The sequence below is a fragment of the Phyllostomus hastatus genome, unplaced genomic scaffold (assembly GCF_019186645.2).
Source record: "Phyllostomus hastatus isolate PE091 unplaced genomic scaffold, TTU_PhHast_1.1 phas_contig_58, whole genome shotgun sequence".
Taxonomy (NCBI): domain Eukaryota; kingdom Metazoa; phylum Chordata; class Mammalia; order Chiroptera; family Phyllostomidae; genus Phyllostomus; species Phyllostomus hastatus.
The window spans coordinates 21,245,480-21,264,566 of record NW_025333916.1 but is presented as its reverse complement, the minus strand read 5'-3'; the positions used below and the strand labels follow the sequence as shown (position 1 = coordinate 21,264,566).

The window sequence follows — 19,087 nt, the reverse complement described above, 5'->3', positions numbered from 1 at the left end:
CTGATCCCAGAGAAGCCAGCAGGAGCGCTGGCGATAAGGGCAGGGTGCCCTATAATGGGTTCACCCTGAGAGAGGGGCCCAAGGGAGGGGCCATGCTTTGGAAAGCATTCTGGTTCTGGTGACTTCCCATGAGCTCTCACTAGGCACTGCTCAAGTATTCTTAGGTGACAAAGAATAAAAAAAAAAAAAAAAGACACTTAAGAGACACAGCAACCAGATGAATTACTGAGAGGATTCTGATTTGTGTAGTCTTGAAAATTTCCATGATAAAAGGTTAAATAAAAAAATAAACATATGATCACCCTGGCCCAGTGGCTCAGTTGCTTGGAGCCTCCTCCAGTACACCAAAAGGCTGCGGGTTTGATTCCTGGTGAGGGCACATGCCTAGGTTGTGGGCTGGATCTCCGGTCAGGGTGCATAGGGGAGGCAACTAACTGATGTTTCTCACATCAGTGTTTTTCTTTCTCTCTCTCCCTACCTTGTTCCCCACTCTCCTCTCTAAAAAAAAATCATCAATAAAAAACATTTAAGAATATGTAAAAAATAAAGATATGGTCTTTATAAAAATCTGAGCTACTAGTTCTTAAAGATATAAATAAAGCTAGTATAGATTATCTTGTAAAAATTCCCTATTCATATTTACCCAAAATAAAAACTGCAGAGCCCAACTGCTGTACTTGTCAATTACCTCTTCAATTTTTATTTTAAAAAAATTATAAAGGGAAAAGGCAGAAAAAAAACTGAGAAAATAAAAATGACTTTTTTCTGAAGTAACTCTTCAGAGAAGAATTTTATCACCCCAAATCTATCTTATCACAACAAACGTATTAGCAGGCAAAAACTGAAAATCTAATGGAAATATGAGATCGACGCATAAAACACAGGACAGACATACAGGGTCCAGCACAAATAATTCCCCCTTTTTATTACAAAATCTTTTATTATAAAACCATAAGCATGTAATTCCGTAACACAACAATATCACACTCAAGCACACCATATGACATTTTAGGTGAAATGTTCAAATTAAAACTATAAATTATTACACCCATATTACCCTACCAACCACACTCAAGGAGTTACTTCTGCAGGACCCTATGTATAACATTTATATATAGTTAAATGTATTTTTTTGAATTTTGAAGATATGATGATGAGAAATTTATTTTGTACCATAATCTGAAACCTTGGTCCTAAGGACTTTAAAATTTGATGTTTATAGAGTTCCAGCCAAGATGGAGGCCTAGGTAGAAACCATTCGCTTCCTCACACAACCAAAAGGAAGGTAACAACCAATCTGAAATCAATAAACAATGAAAAGCACCAGAAAATCAAACTGCATGGAACTCTGACAAGAAAGGAATTAAAGAAAAAATCAACCAAAACAACCAGACCAGTAAGGCAGCGGAACACGTGGGCCGACTGGGAAAAAACATGCAATAGGGCAGACCTTGGGGGTGGGGCGGGGCTGGCTGCCAAGCTCCATAGGCTGCTGGGGAGGGGCTGACTTACGAGGACTCAGAGCTCACTGTGGGCTACAGCTGTTGCAGAGATACAAGAAGCTCCCAGTCTCACACTAGAGTCCATTGAAAAGTGCGTGAGTAAGTGGGCAGCACTGTTCCCTCTCTGGCCCCTCCACAGCAAAGAGGGTCCCTGCCTGGGTGAACGCCTAAGGGCCCGCCCCCTTACAACCTATCAGCTGTGCCAAGACAAAGAAATATGGCCCAAATGAAAGATTAGAGTAAAGCCTCAGAAAGAGACAGCTAAGTGTGAAGGAGACCGTCGTCCTATCTGATGGAGAATTTAAAGCCCTGGCAATCAAAATGCTCACAGATTTGACTGAGCTGGGTCGAAAATGAAAAAACAAATGAAAGATACCCTAAGTGAAATAAAGCAAAATATTCAGGGAACCAACAGTGACAGGAAGGAAACCAGGACTCAAAGCAATGATTTGGAACAAAAGAAAGAAACAAACATCCATCCAGAAGACAAGGAAGAAACAACAATCAAAAAAAATGAAGAGAGACTTAGGAACCTCTGGGACAACTTGAAATGTTCCAATATCCGAATTATAGGGGTGCCAGAAGGAGAAGAGGAAGACTAAAAAAATCAAAAACTTATTTGAACAAATATTGAAGGAAAACTTCCCCAATCTGGCAACGGAAACAGGCTTCCACGAAGTCCAAGAAGTCCAGAGAGTCCCAAAGAAGTTGCACCCAAAGAGGAACACACCAAGACACATCATCATTAAGTTACCCAAGATTAAATATAAAGAGAGAATCCTGAAAGAAGCAAGGACAAAGGAGACAGTTACCTACGAAGGAGTTGCCATTAGACTATCAGCTGATTTCGCAAAAGAAACCTCGCAGGCAAGAAGGGGCTAGAAAGAAGTATTTGAAGTTATGAAAAGCAAGGACCTATATCCAAGATTGCTCTATCCAGCAAAGCTTTCATTTAGAATGGAAGGGCAGATAAAGCGCTTCCCAGGTAAGGTCAAGTTAAAGGAGTTCATCATCACCAAGCCCTTATTATATGAAACGTTAAAGGGATTTATCTAAGAAAAAAAAGATAAAAAATATGAACAGCAAAAGGACAACAAACTCACAACTATCAGCAAATAAACCTAAAAGAAAAGAAAAACAATGAAAACAAAAACTAAGTGAACAACCAGAACAGGAACAGAATCAGAGAAATGGACATCACACGGAGGAATTTCAGTGGGGAGGGAGAAGGGAGGAATAGGAGGGAAAAGGTACAGGGAAGAAGCATGGTTAGTAAACATAAGGTAGACAGGGAGAGAGAAAAAACGGTATGGGAAACAGAGGACTCAAAGAACTTATACGTACAACCCATGGACATGAACTAAGGCAGGTGGATGCTGGAGGGTTGGGGGGGCAGGGTGGAGGGAGGATAGAAGGGGAAAAATTGCAAAAACTGTAATATCATAATCAATAAAAATATTTTTTAAAATTTAAAAAATTTTTAAAGAAACAGTGTTTATGACTGGGAACCTAATTTTATACAAGTATGTATATTTTCAACCAAATTTACTTTTTTAATTGTAAAAATCAAAGCCTAGAAATAGAACACATAGAAACAGCCCATCTGTTAGTAAATATAAATGTCTAAATAAAAGGAGAAAGCAAGAAAAAATTGTGAAACTATTTATGAAAGCAATACCACAGATTTCCAGGTAACTTATAAAAGAATGAAACTATGAATTTCAAGAGAAATCAACCAGGAGCTTATGTAAATAAGATGTTACAGTTTAGAAAAGGACCATAAAATAAAACAGTAGCTCTACTGTGAAGAAAGCTTATTTGTTATTTTGGACAAATCTTTGTATCTCTATCAAAGTCAATATATAAAAGCAAACTAAAGAATAGAACGTTACGTTCTAAAGTCAGATCTAACAATCTTAATGAAATTTAAAACTTTAGATGAAACACACAAAATAAATAGTCAATAACAGGTTAAAAAAGCCTAACTGGGGCACTAGTTAACAGTTTTGACTGTTTTCCTCTCTTATAGACAAGATTCCAACTTTGTGTCTAAATAAAATACTAAGAGTATTTAATATACGATACCATCGACTAGATGAAGCTCAAGAAAAATTAATATCATAGTATTCCCCTTAAATCAACTCAAAGGACTCTCTTGCATATCAGCTACCAAAACAAGATATGAATGGAACACATTTAAAAGTTTCATCTGCTAAGAGTAATCATAACCTAAAGGATGAAATGTAAATTAACATATAAAGACTGCTGACAGAAACTTGGTCTACAAAACCTCAGTTGATTACAATCACATAAAAAGAATATGACATTCTAGACAAAGAATACAAAATGGACATATAAGGAAAAAGAGCCTGACAGAATAGCAAATTAATGAGTTATTTTCTTTCTTTTCCACCTACTGTCACTATGATACTATGATACTGTTACTATGGGTGCTCAAAAGATTTTAAATACTGTCATGTTTAAATAACATTTTCTTTTCTTAGTCTTATTTATTACTTAGTTTTAGTTTTATTCATACTGAATAAGGAACCCAGTAGTCTAGCCTAGAATAAGAGAATTTTAGGGTGGTGAGGTCACAGGTCAGAGTTTCTTACCCAATATGCTTTCGATAAGAGCTGCGTGTCTGGCCCGTTGCGCTAGTTTGTGGCAGTGAGACAGGACCACGAGTCAGGTCTCCCCAGCAGGGGTGTCCAACTCACAACCCAGGATGACTATGAATGTGGCCCAACATAAAATTGTAAATTTACTTAAAACCTTTTTTTTTTTACTTACCAATTTTCATTAGTGTTTACATATTTAATATGTGGCTCAAGACAACTCTTCTTCCGGTGTGGCCCAGAGACACCATAAAGCTGGACACCCCTGCAGGTTATGCTATTCATCTTCCCTTTACCCTACTGTTGGCTGAACTTTGATTACCTGCATTCCACCATCGACATTTTTCCCAGTGTGCCAAGAGTCTATTATCACTATTTAATATTTTCCTCAATTTAGTTTTTTAAACACATACCTCTCATCCCATTCCCTTCCCCCTTTTAATTTGGTAAAATATACACAAATTTACCACTTTAACCACTTCTAAGTTTACAATTCAGTAGCAGTATGCACATCCACACTATTGTACAGCCTTCACCACTCTCCCTTTCCAGAACTGAGTACCCACTGAGTGGGAGTTCCCCATTCGTCTTTCCCCTCGCCCCTGCTAAGCACCATTTTACTTTCTGTGTCCATACATTTGCCTATTCTAGGAACCTCATAAGTGGAATCTCAGTAATTTTCTTTTTGTGTCTGGCTTATTTCATGAACATAATGGTTTCTAGCTTCATCCATGTTGTAGCATGTATCTGAATCTCAATTCACTTTTTTAGAACATGGCATTCATCTGAAACTACAAAATCTACAAAACCACAAATTTGATATATTATATATTTCCCTTATCAGCATTATGATTTCTAAGTATCATAATTTAAATGCTCACATGAATACCAATTAAAAATCTCTCCTAGCCCTGGCCAGTATGCACCTCCTGGTTGCAGCATTGTCCTGTAGGCCAAAAGGTTGCAGGTTCAATACCTAGTCAGGGCACATGCCTAGGTTGCAGGTAAGGTGCCCAGTAGAGAGGCACATGTGAGAGGCAACTGATCAATGTTTCTCTATCACATCAATGTTTCTTTTCCTTTCTCTTTCCCTCCCTTCCTCTCTCTCTGAAATCAATAACCCTGGGGATTAAAAACACAAAACTCTCCTAAATCACCAGTAGTACATCAGCACACTTTAGAATACACTGTACTATCCGTATGGGGTTGCTTACCATAAGATGACACTACTACAGATAAAAGGCAAACAGAATATGACTAAATTAACTAAAGAGTGAAACAGAAATTCATTGTCTTTCATTCTTACACCTTCTTAGATTGAGGTTTGTCATAGAAAAATAATCGCTTCTGGGCTTACTTTTATTAGTAGTAAAAATTATTAAGATATCTATGTATATACACAAAATGAAACCAAATCCTGTGGTCTTGAAGTCCAATAATTTAAATACTCTGAAATTTGTATAAAGGAGCATTACCAGGGGCAAAAATACTTCATTTAGAAGTTGTGATTTGTGAGTACAGTTTAAAGACAACTATAGCATCACAGTTTAACATGAAATTTAAAAATATTTCCCTAATTTCAAAGGCTTAGACATACAATGCCCCTTCTAAAATATTTTTTACAAATCTGTTTTTAAATCCATTACTCTTATTACTAGTCACTTTCAATGTTCAATTTATTGGCAAAATAACCACCTATTAGTATTTAAAGGAAGATAAAAGAACTAGAAATTATTATAAATCAGTAACAGCAGCAGCAAACATTTACTAAGAAGTGACTGTATACCAGACTTTAAAAAGATTGCTGTACAATATATATAATGAAGTACTTTTACCAGCCATTTCCTATAGATGAAGAAGTAGAGTTTTACAGATGAAAAGACTTGACCAAGGTCATACCACTAGTGGGGCTAGAAAGGTATGTATCTAAACAATCATACAGACCCTCCAATATAATTATTTTACTCAATTTGTAAAACCAAATATCACAGTATTTATCATGGTTCTATGAAATTTCCTTTCCTAAAATATTATAAGAATCAACTTGTTAATAAGTATTCTACTCACATATTACAACAAAAAGAGAACTGAGATGACCTTGGTTCCTGGGTCAGCTCTGCCACTGAGTGTGTAAGCTCTCTGGCCCTGGGCAAGTTACTTATCCTTTTTAGGTTCCTGTGTTCTCATTGGTAATGTGATGCAACTGGATGAGATAATCCTAAGGACCTTTTCACCCCTAAATATTTGCAATTATTTTTTAAAATATTGGTTAACTTAAGAGTGCATAAATTACTAAGCCTATGGTGGTTCTGTCACTGTTTAGAGAGGCCAGAGTAGGGTGGTTAGATTCTGGAGAAAATTTAAGTTGCTCTGATAAATCACTCACTTCTCCCTCTTTTTTTGTTTTTAAGCTTCTCTTCTATGTTACATAAGAGTAAAGCTGTCAGGTCAAATTTTGTCAAGTACTTTATGCTCTGCCATGAGATAAACCAAAGGCCTAACTAGATTCTACATGAATGAGAAAGCTTAATGTTGCCTTCAATGAACTAACTCATCAAAAAATGTACGCAGAATGGTCAATGAAGTGTAAAAAGTGTCCAAATTCATTTACAAATTAAACATGAGGTGGGGGAGAGTAGTGGGGGGAAAATGGAGACAACTATACTTGAACAACAATAAAAAAAAGAAAAAAGGGAAGAGAAAAAATTTGTAAGTTAAGCAAAGTGTATGCTCATTAATCCTGGTTAATGTGTATAAAAACATAATACTCTTATCTCTTATGTAAGAGCTCTGAGATGCCCATCAGCTATTTGACATCTATCTTTAAATAATTTCACTTTTCCTGAAAAATTATATAACTATTTGAAAGAATGACTACTCTTAATAAGAAAATGTAAGAGTTAGAAAAATAATTCCTGTTATTGTGATTTATTCTCCATTTAATGGTAATTACTAGATATCAACCATACTCTTAAAATGGGATAACATGTTTTATAACTTTGGTTCCAAAAGTATTTCAAGATTCGTATACATCATTGCTATTATTTAGGGGTTTTAGAGAAAAAGGGAAGATTAAAAAATATACCCATTAAGAGATGAGTGGATAAAACAACCAGGGGATATTACACAATGGAATTTTCCTTGGTCATAAAAAAAAATTTTTACCCTTTGCAACAGCATGGATGGAGCTGGAGAACATTATGCTAAGTGAAATAAGCCAGTCAGAGAAAGACAAATACTGTACGATTTCACTCAGATGTGGAATCTAATGAACAAACTAAACTAGCAACCAAAACAGAGACAGACTCATAGATGGGGAGCAGATGACAGCTATTGAGGCGCTGGAGGGACTGAGCAAAAAGGAAAAAGGACTCTGGGACAACAGGCTGGTGATTGCTAGGGGGAGGGTAGTATAAGGGGACCAAATAGTAATGGAAAAAAATATAATACAGATTATTTTAAAAATATGGGAACTTTAGAGCTGAAAAAGTTCTTAGAGAAAAAATAATGATCTCAACCAATCCAAATCATGATCCTACCTCTCCTGATTGCTTTCTCACTACCGAAAATAGGTTAGGTATCCAAGCAACATCATTGACAATGCCATCAACCTTGCACATAAAAATGCCTGTTTCTGAACCTCATTATGATTCTTCTCTTTTCTCCCTAACATCACTTCCTTCCCTAACTAACCTAGCCTCTGTACTACATCAGCTCAACTGATTTCTTTATCTTACCTTCTTACTCTTCAATCCCTCCTATCCTATACAAGGCCCTAAATCCTACATTAATCTTCCTCCACACTTAACAGCTGAGTTTTTGAGTACAACAAAAATGAAACCACTGAACAGACTGCTACAATTATCAAATCTCAGGTGGCCTCAAAAATCAGTTTTTCAGTCCTCTGGGAAATGAAAAAGACTCGATCACATATGGTTAAGGACTGACTGCCTACAAGTTTATGGGTAATGGAGCAGAAAGTTAAATGGGGTTCACACCTGCGGCCTGTTTTTGTTCCAACTGGAAGTCAAAATCATCTCTTTAAGTAACAATCACTGAGCCAACAGTGGTATATGCACTTTACGACCCAGATTTCTGAACACTGTTTGTAGTCTCACAGAAGCAGTTTACATATTCAGGAAAGCCAAAGAACTATTTAAATGAATACACCATGCAATTTTGTCCTTCATTTCAACATTAGACAATTTTAAATTCTTACTTTTTAACCTCACCCGAAGACATGCTTATTGATTTTAGAAAGAGGGGAAGGGCAGGACAGAAAGAGGGAGAGAAAAACATCGATGTGAGAGAAATATCGATCGGTTGCCTCTTGTAGGCACCCCCATCAAGGACCATTCGGTATATGCCCTGACCAGAAATCAAACCATGACATTTTGGTCTACTGGACGATGCTCCAACCAATTGAGCCACACTGGCCAGAGCTAAAATTCTTTATTTTTTACCTGGTTCCTTTGATTTGATTTTATAGTGCTTTATTAAAGTTAACATGTGTTTGGCATAGTAAACCTCAAGGACACAGGCAATTTTTTAAAACAGGAGTCAAATCAATATGCACATTGTTACAGATTTCTTTAACATAAAATATCACAGAGGTTTGTCTCTTTGAGAACCATGAAGAAAAACTGATGTTTCACTTTAAAGAAAATACATCCAATTCAAAACAAAAGCAAAAATAAAACAAAACTTGCTGCTTCATTGTGGCATATGGTTTATGAAATATCCCGTAATATTTTCACTACACCGCTAAGAAATGTAACCAAGGGTTGCCAGTATCTGCCAGTATCATACCAATATGGAAAAACAGCAGCCTCTGAAACACAGGTTAGCCATTGCTCTCTCCCTTCAGGGCGTCTCCAACTCTGCACTTCCAGCCGTGGCCCATACACTTGCCCTTGCAACCCTCTTGTAAACTCAGGCGGGTTTGCTTACCCAGATAATGTAAAATTCTTTTCTTACCTTTCACTGGCAGCAGGCCCAGGGGAACAAAAGATAAAGAGATAGTAGTTGCCTTCCTATCTGACTTCAATACATATTTACTAAACAAATAAATAAATGAACACGTGAATAAAAGTCTGTAAAAATAAAACCACCCACTGTTATTAGGAGGGAGAGCTGCCAAAGACAAAAGACATGTAATGTTCTGCTGCTAGGTGAAAAGCAATAGATTGTCTTTCGATAAGGAGAGATGGAGAAGGCCCTCTAGAAAGAAATATGATTAACAAAAGCCAAAAAGCATGCCAAGAATGGCAAGTAGTTAGACTTACCAAGAGAACTGAGAGAAGTATATAAAGAGAAGTAGTGGAAGGGATGCTAGTAAAATAGAGGGCAGAACATAAAAGGCCAAGGACAGTATGGTTTTGCAAACCAATGTCAACCCAATAAATTCATTTTTTTAAAGTCAAGAATACAGACTAAAGAGTTGGGACTTTATTTGATTCTCAAGTAGGATTCAATTTAAGGATCCTGGGCAGGAAAGAGACTTTCAAAGATATGCTTTAAGACAATTTATCCAACTGTGTGTAGGATACATTAAATAGGAAGAAATGAAAAGAGACAAGTTGAGAAACTCTTATATCTTGTACATACTTCTTTTACTACACTTATCACATGACAATGTGATTTATTTTTCTTCATTTTTCTATCATATCAGGCTCAGAATTCCAAGGAAACGTCAACCATTTTTTTTCCCAACATACAAAAAGCAGGGGTGGGTCAAAAGATCTATGACATACCTCCTAACTAATAACTTATGTGCCTACACTTGATTACTTGGAGAAAGAAGATAGGAAAAAAGGTCTTAATTTACAAAGAGCTGATATCATCAATTCACTTATAATCTTTTTAAATTTTTTAAAATGTTCATTAATTTTAAAGAGAGAGGAAGGGAGAGAGAGAGAAACGTTGACTAGTTGCCTCCCACACGCGCCCTGACAAGGGATTGAACCCGAAATCTAGGCATGTGCCCTGACCGGGAATCAAACCAACCTTTCGGTGCACAGGATGATGCTCCAACCGACAGAGCCACACTGGCTGGGGCCATTCAAAATCATTTTTTAAAACTGAGAATGTTTTATGATGACAACAGATCTACCCTTTATTGTTGACTTAACTTGGACCAGGGTCAACACTCTACAATATTATCTCATTCATTCCTCAAAATGACCTATGAAGCAGGTTTCTTAAGCACATTCTCACAGTGAAGAGCCTTCCTTGGTGTGGAGAGGTTAAGTAAGTTCACCCAGCTGGTAAGTGGCAGTCAGGCTCTAACCCTAGCCAATCTGTCTCCAAAGGATTTAACCTGGTGGTCAGGTTCCCAAGTCAGGACAAAAGTCAATATAATCCACGATGCATCTGATTACACAACAGCCATATTTTTTCAGTCACTCCTTAGGAGTTAGATCTTTTAAATCTTACAATATTCTCTCTTTAGACTTTAGATGATTGTTCTCATCACTAGGATCCATTTTCTTCAGAACTGCTAAGTAGTTACTATACAATAAGTACAAAGTCAATTGTTTTAAAGTTAAAAATAAATAAAAGAAAAACATAAAAATTGACAAAGTAAATGCCTACCAAATATTTGAGAAATTACTATAAAATACAGCTGAAGAAAAAAATGAAATCCACTAAGTTGCATTATACTTTTTAAATTATCCATTGCTAAAGGACAGAAACAAATAAAGCCTTGAAATTTAGATACTAGACCCGGTATAAACCATGAGCAAGTTTTTTTTAGGTTAAATCAAAATAACCCCAAAATACAACTTTGTTATTAGGGTTCTGACTGTCAAAACCCAGAAATGAAGACGTGTTCCTGCACTGTCTGCCCGTGGTTCAGACAGCATCCGCAGTTTTTTATTCCACTCAGATGGTCACATTTTAAGAAAAATCACACTGAGAAACTGGAATGCCTTCTATGGAGAACAACCAGATGACAAAGAATCTGAAAACCATGGTATAGTAGATAAGGAACAGAAACTGAGAGAAATTAGTGAGCGGAGGTCTTGTGGAGGGAGGGAGGCAGGAAAGTTACCCTTCAAATATCTGCAGAGTAAACATGCAGATGAAAACTTAAGACTTATTCTGCATATCACTAAAGGTTAAAAGAAATGGGCCTTTCAAACAAAGAATTCCAACACAAATTAATTACACTGAATGAAAACAGACCAGCCAACTAGCTGGTCAAAGTACTGTCAGTTACAGCTGGCACATCCCAACTCAGGACAAGAAAAACACACCTCTGCCCCACTGCAGGTGCAGGCACAACAATTTTCCTTGTCTCCACCCAAGCCTGTATCAGAGAGGGCCAATGAGTGCTCATCTGTATATGAAACTGTAAAACCATATGAATCACTTTATAAAATAAAACTATGCTCTTTTTTTTGGCCATTTTGAGATACTGCTCAGATACAAAAAGTTAGTATTCTCTGAACAAAATTTATTCAGAATAACTTCATCTTTCATGGTTTAGAAAATATTTAAATCTCCTCACCCTTGAAATTAAATTCAAGTAGTTTTAGATTATTTTATATTCAAAGCAAAATATTAAGACTTCTAATATGTGACTGCTTTTTTGCTAAATTTAGCTATATTTTCCTCTCATGAGCACAAATAATTAATAGAATACAGGACCAGAGCTAAAATTAAGATAGGTTCTTAGTCTGGGATCCCCACAGGCTATAAAGAGGCTATTTGAAATATATTCAATTTGCCCTGGCTGGCGTAGCTCAGTGGATTGAGCGCGGGCTGTGAACCAAAGTATCGCAAGTTCAATTCCCAGTCAGGGCACATGCCTGGGTTGCAGGCCATGGCCCCCAGCAACCGCACATTAATGTTTCTCTCTCTCTGTCTCTTTCTCCCTCCCTTCCCTCTCTAAAAATAAATAAATAAAATAAAAATATATATATATTCAATTTTAAAAAAACACATTTATTTCCCCTACATTAATACACTAACAAAACCCAAAGATTTAATTTTGAACTAGAATTCTACCAACTCAACTCACTGTGGTTATACCTTACATCCTGCAGAGCAAAAACTCTGCCTGACAAGTGGAAAGTAAATCACAACTTCTCTTAAAAATGGAAAGTTATTGCTTTGAAATGTACCTCAATGAAGTGTTAGACAAGGGTGGGTGTGGAGTGAAGATAATAAAATGAAGAAAAAGATGAGGAACACTGAACCAGATACTAAAAATCATCCTTATTTCATTGATGATAATATTAGTAACTTACTTTTAGAAACATTATCACATTGAATTATGCCAAGAACATTTTCAACAGGCTGTATAAAACGATACAGTAGACCCTTGAACAACACAGGGTTGAACTAAGAGGATCCACTGTCTTTTTTAATTCTTTTTTTTTACCCTCACCTGAGGACATTTTTTCATTGCTTTTAGAGAAAGAGGAAGGGAGAAAGGAAGGGAAAGAGACAAACACTGATGCAAGAGAGAAACATCGATTGGTCGCCTCCCCTACAGCACCCCAGACCGGGGATCATATGTGCCCCTACCTGGACTCGAAACCACAACCCTTGGGCTACAGGATCATGCTCCAACCGAGCCACAGGCACCAGGACAAAAGGATCTACTTTTTTTTCAATAAATACTCGTACTATTTTTAATTGGCAGTTTGGAATCAAGGATGCATAGGCCTGACCATATACATTTTTCTACACCATTTTAGATAGGGGACTTAGGCAACTGCAGATTTTTGTATCCTAGGTGTGCTGGAACCCATTCCCCAACAGATACCAAAGGGCAACTGAGTTTTGGAGGAGTCAAAAGTTATACTCAAGCCCTGGCTGGTGTAGCTCAGTGGATTGAGCGCAGGCTGCAAACCAAAGTGTCGCAGGTTCAACTCCCAGTCAGGGTACATGCCTGGGTTGCAGGCCATGACCCCCAGCAACCGCACACTGATGTTTTTCTCTCTCTCTCTGTCTCTTTCTTCCTCCCTTCCCTCTCTAAAAATAAATGAAATCTTTTTTAAAAAGTTATACTCAGATTTTTAACTGCACAGGGGTTGGCACCCCTAACCCCTGCACTGTTCAAGGATCAACTATACTCTTTTACAAATGAGGAAGGAAACTGAGGCCCAGAGAGATTAATTATCTTAAAAATCAGATAGCTAGAAACAGCAAAGCCAGGGTTCAAGCCTATGTTATGTCTATTTGGCCGGAACTGTGGAATTACACTGCCTCTGAATAACAACTACTGTTAATTTAAGAATCAGAGTAAGTTCATCTGGAATATCAGGAGCTGATCCAAACTTGAAAGCACTGGCATATATTACATATGTGCAAATATGTGCAAAGACTTTAGACTATAAAATTCCTTATTAGTACCATTAATTTATCAATCATTGTGTAACAAAAAGTCAAATTTATTGCCTTTTTCTCTGCCCCTGTTCATTCCTAAATGGGATTCTTCCCCTAACACTATTCTGGCATTACTCCTTTTCAGGCCTCCAATACTCAATAACCTCTCAACTCCCAAATTCAGTGGGTCATTTTCTTTTCTTTTTTTTTTTAAGATTTTATTTATTTTTAGATAGAGGGGGAGGGAGAAAGAGAGGGAAACATCAATGTGTGGTAGCCTCTCATGTGCCCCCTACTGGGGACCTGGATAACAACTCAATGGATTATTTTCATTCTCATCCCTCTTGATCTTATGACAGAACAGACCCAACTGACCACTTTCTACAGCTTAATAACAGTTCCTCTCCTTCCTTGGATAACAGTCTCTCCCAATTCCGTTTCTTAGTTCCTCTCCCTCCTCAGTTTCTTTCAGGTACTTAACCCTCTCCTCTGCATAAACCATAAATGAACAGGTCCCCCTACATGCAACCTGGACTTCTTTAAAAAACGCAATTTACTAAATAAATTTGTTCCCAATTTATATTTACACAAGTCTTTGTGCATTTCATTTTTATGAAATCTTTAACATTTATCCACAATCCTTCACTAAACTACAAACTCCATGAAGGTGGGGTGTATTTGTTTGTGTGCCCCACACAGCACTCAATGTTTGATGAATAAATAAAAGCTACCTTTAGTGTATCCTAAAACTAACAATTCATTGGAACAGGTAGTATAACTAAACTGATGTTCTTTTTTTCAAAAACAAAGTACAATATTTTGCTGTGTATAATGCGCACCTTTTTGCCCAAATTTTTGAGGGAAAAATAAGGATGCATTTATACATAGGTATAATAATCCCATATATAATGCATACAAAACCGTGGCTGCTCATTATACACAGGAGCACATTATACATGGCAAAATACAGTATGTGGTAAGTCACAAAGTTTCTGGACCAAAGAATAGGTCAAGCTAGATGAGCAGATCCCTCCTACAGAGCTGATAAACCTGGTATAAGGTCTCATATGCCAACTGACTGTTGTGGCTCAGTTGGTTGGATGTCCTGCCATGAAGCAAAAAGTTACCAGTTTGATTACCAGTCAGGACACATGCCTGGGTTTTGTGCAGGGTCCCACTCAGGCATGTGCATGAGGCAACTAGTCAATGTTTCTCTCCCTCTCTTTTCCCTCCCTCCCTTCTCTCTAAAAGCAAATAAATAACAAAATAAAATTTAATGAGTCTAATAACTATTGTATGATGTCTTTAGCAAATTATCAGCTTTTCCCTGATTCTTTTTAAATCATCAAATCTTTTCCTTAATAAATTCAACATGAGAGACTTCACTGTTGTTGGAAAGAACTGAGAAATACCTTCACTACCAAAGAAGCATACCAAATTTAGAGCTTTAATTTCAGTTAAATATACAAAGGGTCAGAAGCCTAATCGTGTGTGAAAAGAAAATTGCCTTAAATATATCACGCAACTCCTTTTTTCTATTTAGAATCATAAAATCTAAAAAATGGAAAGAAACATGAAGGCTTTGCTTATCTTCTTATCCAACCAACAGTCCTTTCTTCAGAATCCTTGATATTTTTAAACCTCTGCCCAATACTCAATCCTCTTATGTTCTTGTTACCTTTAAAAAGTAAATGTTTGTATTTTTAGGCAGATGACTGAACATAACACATGTAAGGTTGAAGCTAATGCATAAATATATTAGAGATTTTTTTTCTTTTCAACTTCTCAATCACTGGTAAAATAATGTGCAAAATCTTAAGCTACATTAAAGATAAAAAGTACATCAAAGTCACTTCCTTGATGTATGACCAAGGTCACAGACTCAATTAAATACAACAGTACCAATTCGATTAACCTCTAGCATGTGTATTAATATAATCAATGTAATGATGTAGGAACTGTGTTTGACTCAGCAGTAAACTTGCTAGAGAAAACAGTCCTATTCTCCATGGACCCTGGATAGGTCCAATCAGGGCACTTTCCATCCCTAGCAGACAATCTTTGCTTAAACTCCCTAAAACAAGACTCATCTCTCAGTGCCCAAGTCCCTTTCACCTCCATAACTCTCCCCACAGAACATGTCATTAACAAGAGGCATAACAGTTCTGCAAGGGATGGTACATGATATGGAATCACTTATTCACAGAATTAGTGGAAAAGTCTTCAGCTAATCCGAAAGAAAAGTTTATAGTAATTTAATAAGAGTGACATTGAAATCCTACACTCAAAAGCATCTAATTATAAAATACTTTGTTTTCTCCAAATCAGTTCCAGCCTTTGTTTGATGTATATTGTACCTTCATTAGAGAAATTATGCCATTTGTAATGATTCAAATCCTACTTCAAATGTCAGACTAATCCGGAACTTTTTAGAACCTAAAATCTACAGGTAAAGCATTTTAGGTTATAATCACTCATGCAGAAGGATAATGTTGCTCCTCATATACGATATTTCTCAGTTCCCTAAACCAATTGCCTCATAAATTCAAAGGGAATACACTATGACAACTACAAGCTTTCTGTACAAGACTGATATTCTATCTTCGTTTGCACTGAAAGTCTTCACAAATAGACTTTTCCCAGGTTCCTCTCACCATCTCGTTTCCCTGTACTCGCTCCCCTCATGCCCTATGGGGGGGGACTTAGTCTGGTCCCTATTAGGTCGCTAAAAATCCTTCCTCTTGTAGAAGGAAACCAAGATAGAGTTTGCAAAGATAACCTGTACATCTTACGTGTAGTAAATAAATAGCTGCAAGCAGATGACACACTCCACATCAAACCCAGACCCATTTTGGTGAATTCCCTCCAGGGCCCAAATATGTGTATTATGCAACAGCCACCATTCCAGATTTTAATCCCTGTCTGTGATGCAGTGATAAAATAAGAAGGGCATCAGTATAATCCACTAGATAGTGAAGAACATTTACAGGATAAATTAAAACGAAAATCACCAAATTCTCAGGAACCTTGAAAAATGGCAAACTGTGTTAACAGTGCAGAAGCATAATTACAACTTTTCAGTCCGGTAGCCTTTCTCGGTAACCTGTCCCGGCGGCCCCAACTCCCGCAAAAATGCTCACACGTAAGCATTTCAACTGAGGTTTTGAAAGGATCTCCAAAGGGGGGAAGGGGCCGGCATCAGGTGGTTATCCTAAAATGTACTCCTTGTAAGATACCCATACCAATTCCCAGAAGCTGAAAAGCGAGTAGGATGCTTCATCATTTCTCCCAAAGGGCGATAAAGGGAGCAAATGCATGGCAGATCCCTGAGCCACACACAATCCAAGGCTTCACCTAGCCATCTGCTGGAGCACAGGCCTCAAAAAACTCTATAACGGAAAGCTCAAAATCAGAATAAAATTGCAGTGAGCTGCCTTCTGGAAATGAATCTCGGCGAGATCTACTCCAAAAGTAGCTGAAGGTCTGGGAGGTGGGTCAGAGCATCTTTGGAGGCCACCTCCGTGGGTGAACCCGCACCTAAAAGCTTAAGTTTCACACCTGGCCAGGTCGGCTTCTCACCACGCCAAGGAATCGCCGCCGGCGGAAAGGCTCCAGGTGGGGAGTGGTGGAGGGCAGAAGAGTCAGCAAGCCCAGCCGGGAAAAGGAACGCAACTGAGGCGAGCGAAGGAAGGAGAAGGAGGCATTCCCTCACACAAAATGGTGGCGCCTACGCGGAGGCGTGCGCACCTGGGGGCGCGCCACACGCCCCTCAGGGGACCCGGCTGGCCGCCGGGAGCTGGACGCGCGCCCCCGGCTCAGGCGGCCGGCGTGGGCCGCGCCGTGGCCAGGGCCTCAGCGGAGGGCTGGCGTCGCCGCCGTGCGGGGTGCGGGGTGCGGGGCTAGGGCTGGGGCCCGCGGGGCCTGCCTCCGCCTCAGCGTGCCGCCCCCCGCCGGGGACCGGCGGCCCACTCACCTCGGACGTGCCCGCGGAGCCCAGGAGAGGAGGCGGAGCCGCGGGAATGAATGGAGCCGGTGACTGCTCACTGGCGACCCCCAGCCGGTCGGGCTGCGTCGCTCGCGGCTAGCTGGGCGGATGCGGCCGTCTCCCCTTCGCTCCCGACGCCGGGCTCCTGGTCGGTGGGTCGGCCGCAGCCCACCGAGCCCTCCGCCGGCGTGACGCACTCGCGCCGCAGCGCCTCGAGCCTTTGCAGCCGCGCTACGCCGCGCCCCCCGCGAATCCCCCCGCCCGCCCGCGCCGTGTGGCCCCTCCTCGGCGCCCGGGACGCCACCCTGCCTCCCTCCGGGTCTGGCCGCCGGGCAGGTGCGGGTTCCGCCAACGTGGGGCAGCAACAGGCCCCCGCCTCGCCCCTGCCGCCCCCTCTGTCCGCCCCGGCAGCCGTCACAAGGCGCGGCGCGACGCCCCAGCCCTGGGTAATGGCTCAGTATTAAAGAGTGACCTTGGCTTAGATACAGAAATAGGTGCGGGTAAGCTGCAGGGACTACAACGCTGAATTAGCTATCCCTGTAAAGCCAACATTCGCAGAATCCCGTTCGTACATCCCGGCCTGGCGCGGCCCCTCCGGAAATTTACCCAAGGTGGGCGAGACCATCCCGGCCTCGGGACAGGGATGCGGAGGGCCCAGCAGAGCACCGCGGGCCTCCGCCCTGCCACCTCCTACCTAAACCAACGGCGACCTAGGAAGATGCAAGGGAAGGGAAGTCCAGCGCCTTGTTCAAAATCCGGACAAGCCCAAGAGCCAGGACTTCCATCTTGAGATAACAAGAACCCACCAAATCCCTGTGTTCACCTTTTCTCTTTCAGAATCTAGTACAAGCGAACTAACCCTGACCCAAAAGAACGCCAGCTCCACCCTCCTTTCCTCCCCTTTCTCTCTCAACTCTCTTCATCCGCCTTAGTGTCCAGGGCCCTTTGCTAATTACACTCCTACGGACCGAAGATAAGCTCTGAAGTATTTAAAGCACGGTAGATTTCTCGAAAGTAATGCATGTCATGGTTTAAATTATGTTTCATGAATGTATTGAGGAAGAGTATTGTATGCAAGAAATGTTAAGACTTCCTTTTATAGTGCATAAACTCTGGAAAATAAACTCAGCTCATCCAGTAAATTGAAATTGCTTCTTGGAAATATTTAGCAATCACAATAAGAGTCTTTAACGAATTTACTTCAAAGAATACTGGTTGATAGCAGTTTGTTAGACTCGGGTTTTTTAAAAAAATCAAATAGGCTTTTTTATCTCTAGTTGCTCATAAGCACAACTGTTATTGTTTAATTTGAAAAATTAACGGAAATCTTAATGTTATACATTAAACATTTACCATTAACAATGAACTAACGACTTAATTAAGCAGGAATTTTTAATATAGTTGGGTTTTATTCAAGCAAACTTCGAAAGGCGGGAGGGAGTGATAGGGGAACTCAAGAGCTGAAGATTTTAACTTCAATAATAGTTGACAGGCTTAAGTGATTATTGCCTGTAGAAAGCTGTTATTCCTGGAACTAGAATGCATGACCAGTGACTCCAGAGGTCACAAGGAAATTCAACCTTGTGCCACAGGGTGTCTGCAAGCCGTGGAAATGGTATTTGAGCCATTGTGTTCCTGGGAGG

The 19,087-nt window shown here is 39.4% G+C and overlaps 1 protein-coding gene across 3 annotated transcripts in view; it reads right to left on the bottom strand.

The window, feature by feature from the left end:
* Positions 1 to 17,639, bottom strand: part of FAM169A (family with sequence similarity 169 member A) — a 57,899-nt gene extending 40,260 nt beyond the window's left edge. For 2 of the 3 annotated variants that reach the window (XM_045848210.1, XM_045848208.1), the window contains exon 1: positions 17,433 to 17,639. The gene's annotated coding sequence lies outside the window, so the exon portion shown is untranslated. Of the gene's footprint in view, positions 1 to 17,017; positions 17,132 to 17,432 lie in introns of all 3 variants that reach the window. The other variant, XM_045848209.1, reaches the window with a different exon arrangement.
* Positions 17,640 to 19,087: the final 1,448 nt, after the last annotated feature.